The sequence below is a fragment of the Bos mutus genome, chromosome 4, assembly GCF_027580195.1.
Source record: "Bos mutus isolate GX-2022 chromosome 4, NWIPB_WYAK_1.1, whole genome shotgun sequence".
In the NCBI taxonomy this organism is placed as follows: Eukaryota; Metazoa; Chordata; class Mammalia; order Artiodactyla; family Bovidae; genus Bos; species Bos mutus.
In genome coordinates, this window is record NC_091620.1 from 29,276,502 (window position 1) to 29,285,990 (window position 9,489).

Here is a 9,489-nt window from a genome sequence, read left to right on the forward strand (position 1 = left end):
TATTCACTGGAATCCAGAGACAACATATTATGGAAATTTTAACTAATTTGTGTGAGAAATACAGATATGAGACAAAATAATACATGATACATATGAATCTGCTAAAACAAAATATTGTCTTAATTTCCCTTTTCTTCTATAATCTGAGCATTGTTTGAATTCCATGTCAGTTTCTTGAAATACATATTTATCAGCAAATCAGTGACTAAGTAGATATTCAGTATTAGTTCAGTCAGTTATATTTTAAGAAGAAAGTGGCTACCCACTCCAGTATTCTTGCCTGGAGAATTCCATAGACAGAGGAGCCTCATGGGCTACAGCCCATGGAGTTGTAATGAGTTGGACATGACTGAGTGACTAACACTTTTACTTTCAAGCATTATTTTAGCTATTGAACAGTTACTTGGTAATGAAAAATCAATAAACAAACAATCCTTGCCCTTATGAACCTTACTATAAACCATAAGTAAATAGAAATAAAAAGAATATGTATAAAATATGTCAGAGTTAGCCTCATTCTATGAAGATAACAAAACAAGGGGGGAAAAGGGGCAAAAAGAGTGACCCAATGGGGCTTTGCTGTTTTATAAAAGATAATCAGGAAGGATTCTTTGGTAAGGTGATAAAGAACAGAAACATTAAGAATGTGACAGTAGCTGAGTGGATATCAAGGGGAAGAAAAATAGTAATAAATCTACTGTGACTTGAACAGGATAAGTGGGAATGGGGAAAAAGGGGTAGTAAGGGCCAAATGATTTAGGGTTTTGTAGGTCAGTATAAAAACAAAAAAAATTTTTAAATAAGATGAAAAATCTGGGAAGTGTTCAATTTAAACATTGACTTTCATTTTTAAAAGATTGTTCTGGCATTTGGTGTGGAGAAATTGAAAGAATAAGCAAAATTGCAGCATGGAGACAAGTTAATATTATATTCCAGTCATTCAGGCAAAATATGATAATGGTTTAAACCAAATTGGTAATAATATTTGGCATGCCTATTTGATAGACCAAAGAGGAGGATGAATAGGTGGTTAGCTTTGTTGCTGAAAATTCTTAAGTTTTTAACAGATGTAAATTTGGAAGATGTTAGAGTAGAGATTGGAAAAGGCAATAGCACCCCACTCCAGTACTCTTGCCTGGAAAATCCCATGGATGGAGGAGCCTGGTAGGCTGCAGTCCATGGGGTCACTGAGGGTCAGATACGACTGAGCAACTTCACTTTCACTTTTCACTTTCATGCATTGGAGAAGGAAATGGCAACCCACTCCAGTGTTCTTGCCTGGAGAATCCCAGGGACGGGGGAGCCTGGTGGGCTGCCGTCTATGGGATCGCACAGAGTCGGACATGGCTGAAGTGACCCAGCAGCAGCAGAGTAGAGATTGTGCCTTAATTTTAGCTTGGAATAAACAGATTATTTGCAGCAATTCATGTATGAGGGGTCCTTTGGAAGCAGAGGTAGCAGTAAGAATGCAGGCATAGAGACAGAGAAGGAGAAAACTCTAGAGTTGATGTGTATGATTGAGACTGATGTTGCAAGTATTGGACATTTGATTCTGCAAGAACCTCTGGAGAAGTGCACAGATTTCTGGAAGTTTCCATCTAAATGACAGAAGGCTGGGAAATTTATTTATTTATTTGTTCCTGTTCTCCATCATTATCAGATAGTTGTTTCCAGGAGTTTTATATCACTCTGGATATCCCCGCTGTCTTTCCTTCTGGGTCAAATGTTTTTTAAAAAATTCTGGGGAAGAAGATAGAAATGTGCTTAAAGTGGGAACCATGTCACTCTAAGATAATTCAGAGTCTGCATGGAGCTGCCATTAAGCCTGAAATCAGAGGGGGCCTCAAAGAACACAGCATAGAACCAGAGACATCCACTACAGACATTCTATAAACCTAGATGATGAAATGGGATAGGGCTGTCTCTAAGGACTAAAAAAAAGTAAGAAGAATTAGAGAAGAATTCCCCACAACCTGTGGATACTCCCAGTATTTAGAGTTTGGGAAAGTTCAGAAGAACCAACAAAAAGAACCAAAAAGGAACTACTAGTTAAATAAAGAGAACCAAGAATGGATATCTTGAAAGGCAAATAAAGAAAACACATCAAGAAAAGCATTCATTTAAAAAAAGAGTCAAATTCTACTGACAGATAAACTAAGGGTTGAGAATTCATTATTAGATTTATTGATAATGACACTGAAAATAGGATACACAGTCCTGACTGAAATAAACTTAACTGAGACTAGAAAAACAAGATGTGGAAATGAAAGGCAATAAACAAACAGAAAACTCAAGGGGTTTTATAGTGAAAGAAGGTGAAAATATACTGGCATGTTGAGGAGGCTGTGGTATCAAAAACAAATAATATTTTATGAATTATTTTCTAATTCTACTGTAAGTAGCTAATGAGTTAAGCTTGGTTCTGTAGCTCAAAAGAAAATTTGTGACTAGAGAAATATAGCTCTGGTTGAAACATATTGCTTATACACTGCTTGTCCTATAAAATAGAACATTATAAAATAGGATATTTGTTGTTGTTTAGCCACTTCAGTTGTATCTGACTGTTTATGGACTGTAGCCCACTAGACTCCTCTGTCTATGGGATTTCCCAGTTAAGAATACTAGAGTGGGTTACCACTTCCTTCTTTGGGGGACGACCCAAGGATCAAACCTGTGTCTCCTACATTGGCAGGCAGATTCTTTATCACTGAGCCACTAGACAAGCCCAAAATAGAATATACTTCAGAGTAAACATTCATCACTACGTGTTTTTTTCCTTCTACTTCCTTTTCCTTTTCTCACATGTTTTCACCACTGAGCTTAACAATCTCTCACCAATCTTAAGCTGACAGGACAATTGTGTGACAGGCATGTTGCAGCATAATTTTTCTCTACTTATTTTAAGGTAGGCATATGGGTAAACAAGCTAGAATTTGGGGGCCCCAGCCAATCACAATCCAAGTAAGGAAAAAATTCAACAGCATAATTTCCTGTCCATACCCCCCTGAAGAAGAGTGTCAAATGAGATCAATGAAAAAGAATCCCTCAGGGGAACATTTAAGAAGTGGGTTGTCTGTGCTAATCCAAAGTGGTCAAATGATATAATGGGTTAAAACAATTAAAAGCATGGTTCGCAAAATCTTTTGAACATTTTAAACTTATCAAGTGGGAGAATCACATCTCTATGAATAGTAATTAGGTGTTTCTGTTGTCAATGACGCCAAGAAGCTGGTTGGTATTGTTCAACTTAAAAGGTAGAGTGCTCAAGTTAGTAAATTATAGTTGATGAATTAAAACCCTGTCACATGTTTATATAATAGTTTCATTATTTAATAATATTTAAAGTCCATTAGAAGAAAGTATCATGTAGTGGTTACTAATCCAGGCATTGTGGTATTATAATCTTGGTTGGAATAATATTCCTCAGAAAAATAAATATTATTATTATTGTAAGAAATATAATAAAGAATGTAGTATCAACAATATAAGTAGTCTTACCTCTGCTTTTTATCATTTCAACTCTAACTACATTTGTTGAAAAGATGTCAGCACAAATGCATCTTATTTGTTGATTCAGCCTTTATGCTGTTTGCAAAATAGGAAATAACAACTTACTACTTGCTTGAAGAAGACAATTATAATTTGAATGTTATTAAACCACTGAAATATACAAAGATGGATATTTCACTGCCCTCTGTACAAATTAAATAAAGACTTGCCTGCCCACTAGGATTTGTGTTAAGCAATGGCCAGGTTTATATTCATTATTTTTAGTAAATTATACATTTATTAATTATTGAAATGGTACTATGAAGGTAGAATTATTTGGATGAAACTTTAAATGACAAAATTTAAATCTAGTATTATTCACAAATAAGCATTTAAATATGAGAAGAAACAACATTTTTAAGAGACTTAACAAAATGTTACTTTCTACTTGAATTCTGTAATTTACAGTTTTCTTTTTTTAAATTACTTTTATTTTACTTTATGTTATTTAAGCTTAAATTCAAGCTGAAAGAAAAGTGTATCCAGTAATGTGGATTATTTACTATTTATTCCTGAAATTTATTTTCAATGTAATCTTTCAGTCTCAGGAAGTATTGTAATGATACTCTGCTTTCTTTAAATTCGTAAGGTAATCCATAACTATACTTACAATTTACCCAAGTTATACCTATAATTGCTGTATTATTGAGCTACTAGTCATTTGTGGTTACTGAGTACCTGAAATACTGATGGTCAAAACTGAGATGTGCTGTAACTGTGAAATACACACTGGGTTTCTAACTTTTTGCATGAAAAAATGTAAATTATGTCATTAATAACTTTATACTTGTTACATGTTAAATAGTAATATCTTAGGTATATTTGGCTAAATAAAATGTGGTTAATTCAAGTTTACAGAGTCTCTTCTTATTTTTTTAATGTGGTCATTAAAGTTTTTTAATTAAAGACATACATATATTCTGGCTGGCTAAATTCTAAGGTAGTCCCCAAGATCCTAGCCTCTGGTATACAAACACCCTCTTCCGGATAATCAATTAAGCATAAATCTAGATGACACTTTAAAGGGATTTTGTAGGTGTTTAAGGTCCTAAATCAGGAGAAGGAAATGGCAACCTACTCCAGTACTCTTGCCTGGAGAATTTCATTGACAGAATAGCCTGGCAGGCTCCAGTCCAGGGGCTCACAAAGAGTTGGACATGACTGAAGCAACTTAGCAAAGTCACAAATCTGTTGATCTTAAGAAAGAGAGATGGTTGAAGTGGGCTTGACCTAATTATGTGAGCCCTTTATTTCCTGCACTTGGTTACAGAAAAGGACATCTGAAATGTTCTCTGTCTGACCTGAAAGAAAGTAAACATCCTTGCTCTGAAATGACTGTGAGAAGTGTCTTTGGTGGAGACACGATTCAGTCTACAGCAGATGGTACATGGTAAGGAACTGCCTGTAAGCAGCTGAAAATCGTCCCTGCTTGATACCTAGCAGGAAAACAACCTCAGTCCTATAACTTCTAGGAATTAAAAAAAGTAAGTTTGGAAGAGGATCCTAAGGTCTAGATGAGAAACATAAGTATGGCTTAACCCAATGATTTTAGCCGAGTGAGACCCTGAGCATAATGTTTAGCCCAGTGAGACCCAAAGAAGAATATTTTATTGTTCCCAGATTTCCTACCTACAGACATAATGAAAATAAATAGATGTTTTTTAAACTGCTGAGTTTGTGGTAATTTGTTATGCAGCAAGAGAAAATAATGCATGCAGCTCATATTTCATCAAACAGTAGTTACCCAACAGTGACAATTCTAGGTATGATGTGGTTAGAAAAACTGTAAAAGTCTTCAGTGATATCCTCAACTTAAAGGTGGTTTTGAAAATGGAGTGGCTTCTTCCCTAATATCTCTCTCCTGATTCTTTATTCATCAAACATATGCATAATATTTTCATGGGGTAGTTACTGGGAACTGCAGTGTAAAAAAGCTATCATCTTGTACTCATGGAAATCAATATATAAAATCTATTTTGAATGATATAATGTAAACAATCTTTGCTTTATAATTCATATTTTAATGTGTACAATTGCATTTAGCTACCTTTCATTCCTAAACTCAACCAGTTCAATATAAAAATTAATTGTATTTAACTAACCACAGCTTATTAAAATGGAAAAACAAGAAACAGATTAATCCAGACCTTCTTTAAGTGCACCAGTTAATAATTTCTACAAAAATCTATTATGAAAGTCATTTGGACATTGGAGAAATTTTTATAACTTTAGGTGCATGAAAGCTAGCCTTGAAGAAGCTGCTGCTGCTGCTGCTAAGTCGCTTCAGTTGTGTTCGACTTTGTGTGACCCCAGAGACGGCAGCCACCAGGCTCCCCTGTCCCTGGGATTCTCCAGGCAAGAACACTGGAGTGGGTTGCCATTTCCTTCTCCGATGCATGAAAGGAAAAGTAAAAGCTACCTCTCCACAAACTTCCATTCCAGTGACATTCTTAAAATTAATGCAAGAGCATTAGGAAATGTCTCCAAAAGTATCTGCTTATGCAAAAAGTCATGAAAGAAAGAAATTGGAACTAGCAGTTTTTACCACAAGATTAGAGGGCAGAATCAGTAAATATGAATCCAACTCAGGAGAGTCACAAACTGACCATTCTACAGATGGTTTAGAGAGCAACCAGCTCAGATAATAATTAGAAAATGGAGAACGCTGGTAGGATCAGGGAAATACTAGTAACTGGGATAAAAATGGTAGCATTTCATGCCTTCAGGATATAAAGATTTATTAATTTAAAAAAAAGTAGTTGAGTAAAAACTCAAGGAGGAGGGGGTGTTTTACAAAGCTAAAGAAGCACATTAAAATGCTTCCTGTCTTACCAATGGATGGAATATCAAGAGAAGTGAATCTATTTGAAATTAATTTTACACTAATTACATTTAGAATGGTCCTTGGTTAGAGACAAGGCTTCCTTTGTCTCTTGTGGCTCAGCTGGTAAGGAATCCGACTGCAGTGCAGGAGACCTGGGTTCGATCTCCGGGTTGAAAGGTCCCCTGGAAAAGGGAAAAGCTGCCCAGTCCAGTATTTGGGCCTGGAGAATTCCATGGACTGTATAGTCCATGGGGGTGCAAAGAGTCAGACACGACTCTGCGACTTTCATTTTCACTTTCACTTAGTGAGAGAAACTGAACACAGAGAAGAATGTGTACTACTAATTTAGTTTTCATGGTTATAATAATGTAAACTCTATTTGTTGCCTTACATCTTTTGACTTAGCTTCCCAGACAGAGCTTCCCAGGTGGCTCTAGTGGTAAAAAAAAAAACCTATCTGCCAATGCAGGTCAGACATAAAACAAACCAGTTTTATTCCTGGATCAGGGAAGGCCCCTGGAGAAAGGAATGGCAATCTACTCCAGTATTATTTTTTTCTAATTTATTTATTGTTTAATTGAAGGATAATTGCTTATCAGAATTTTGTTGTTTTCTGTCAAACCTTAACATGAATCAGCTGTAGGTGTATGTGTATATATATATATATATATATATACATATATATATAGGTATATATATATACCTTCCCTCTTGAGTCTCCCTCCCATCTCCCTCCAATGGACAATCCCATGGACAGAGGAGCCTGGCAGGCTGTAGTTCATAGGGTCGTACAGAGTCGGACATGACTGAAGGGACTCAGCACAGCACAGCAAGGACAGAGAATAAATATATTGATGTCTGATTTTCAGATAAGTAAAATGACATCAAACTTTAAAAGGTAAAGGTGTACATAGTATAAGATACTGAATTAAACACTTGTAATTAGAAGTATTATAGAAGACTGCTGTTACTCAGATGGAAATCAAGAAAACAATAATACAAAAGAAAAACACAGGACTATAGCATATTTTCTGAAAGTTTAGAGGTAACAAAAAGTTAAGATGATATTAAACTGTAAATGTCATTCATTGGTGGTATGAATCGAAGTGAAAATGGAAAGTAGTCAAAAGAATTATTTAAGTTCTCATCTTTTATAAAGAATAAATAACTTTTTTGCAACAGGTTTGCTGCCAGGACACAGGTGTCATGAAAACCGCCATTAAACCTAAGCAAACATGGGAAAGGAAGAGACCCACATCATCATTGTTGTCACTAGATACGTAGATTCAGGGAAGTCTACCATGACTGGCCATCTGATCTACAAATGTGGTGGGATTGACAAGAAAACAATTAAAAGTTCAAGAAGGAGGCTGCTGAGATGTGAAAGGGCTCCTTCATGTATGCCTGGGTCTTGGACAAACTGAAAGCTGAACGTGAGTGTGGTATCACCACTGATATCTCCCTGTGGAAATTCGAGAACCAGCAAACACTATGTGGCCATCATTAATGTCCCAGGACACAGGGGCTTCATCAAATACATGATTACAGGCACATCCCAGGCTGGGTGTGCTGTCCTGATTGTTGCTGCTGGTGTTGGTGAATTTGAAGCTGGTATCTCCACAAAAGGGAAGACCTGTGAGCATGTCCTTCTGGCTTTCATTCTGGATGTGAAACAACTAATTGTTGGAGTTAACAAAGTGGATTCCACCAAGCCATGCTACAGCCAGAAGACATAGGAGAAAATTGTTAAGGAAGTCAGCACCTATATTAAGAAAACTGGCTACAATCCTGAGACAGCAGCATTTCTGCCAATTTCTGGCTGGAATGGTGACAACATGCTGGAGCCAAGTGCTAACATGCCATGGTTCAGGAGATGGAAAGTCACCCACATGGATGTCAATGCCAGTGGAACCACCCTGCTTGAAGCTCTGGATTGCATCCTGCCACCAGCTTGCCCAAGTGACCAGCCCTTGTATTTGCCCCTCCAAGATGTCTATACAATCGGTGGCATTGGTGCTGCCCCTATGGGTTGAGTGGAGACTGGTGTTCTCATACTTGGCCTGGTAGTCACCTTTGCTCCGGTCAGTGTAACAACTGAAGTCTGTTGAAATGCACCATGAAGCATTGAGTGAAGGCCTTCCTGGGGAGTGTGGGCTTCCATGTCAAGAACGTGTCTGTCAGAGATGTTTGTCATAATATTGTGGCTGGCGACAGCAAAAGTGACTCACCAATGGAAGCAGCTGGCTTCACAGCTCAGGTGATCATTTTGAACCATCCACGCCAAATCAGTGCTGGATAGGCCCCTGCACTAGATTGTCACACAGTTCACATTGCTTGCAAGTTTGCTGAGTTGCAGGAGGAGATTGATCATTGTTCTGGGGAAAAGCTAGAAGATGGCCCCAAACTCTTGAAATTTGGTGATGCCACCATTGTTGATATGGTTCCTGGCCAGCCCATGCGTTTTGAGAAGTTTTCTGACTATCCTCCCCTGGGCCATTTTGCTGTGTGTGACATGAGACCGACAATTGCCGTGGGTGTCATCCAAGCAGTGGACAAGAAGGCAGCTGGAGCTGGCAAGGTCACCAAGTCCGCCCAGAAAGCTCAGAAGGCTAAATGAATATTACTCCCAATACCTGCTGCCCCGGTCTTAATCAGTGGTGGAAGAATGGTCTCAGAACTGTTTGTCTCAACTGGCCATTGAAGTTTAATAGTAAAAGACTGGTTAATGATAACAATACATCATAAAACCTTCAGAAGGAAAGGAGAATGGTTTGTGGACCATATGCTTTGTGTGTGGCAGCTTTAAGTAATTAATTAATTTTAAAATTAATTAAATTAACTTTAAAATTAATACTTTTAATGGAAGCAACTTGACCAAAAATCTGTCACAGAGTTTGAGACCCATTAAAAAAAAAAAAGTGTGTCTGGACCTACTGTATAGCATGGGGAACTCCACTCAGTGCTATGTAATGGTCTATATAGGAAAAGAATCTAAAAAAAGAGTGGATATATGTATAACTGATTCTCTTTGCTGTATAATGTGAAACTACACAACATAGTAAGTCAACTATACTCCAATAAAAATTTAAAAATAATAATAATAATAAAAAAGAAAC

The 9,489-nt window shown here is 37.0% G+C and overlaps 1 pseudogene; it reads left to right on the forward strand.

Moving 5' to 3' along the window:
- Window positions 1-7,608: 7,608 nt before the first annotated feature.
- On the forward strand, window positions 7,609-8,990 carry LOC102275344 (elongation factor 1-alpha 1 pseudogene; annotated as a pseudogene).
- The last annotated feature ends 499 nt before the right edge of the window (window positions 8,991-9,489 follow it).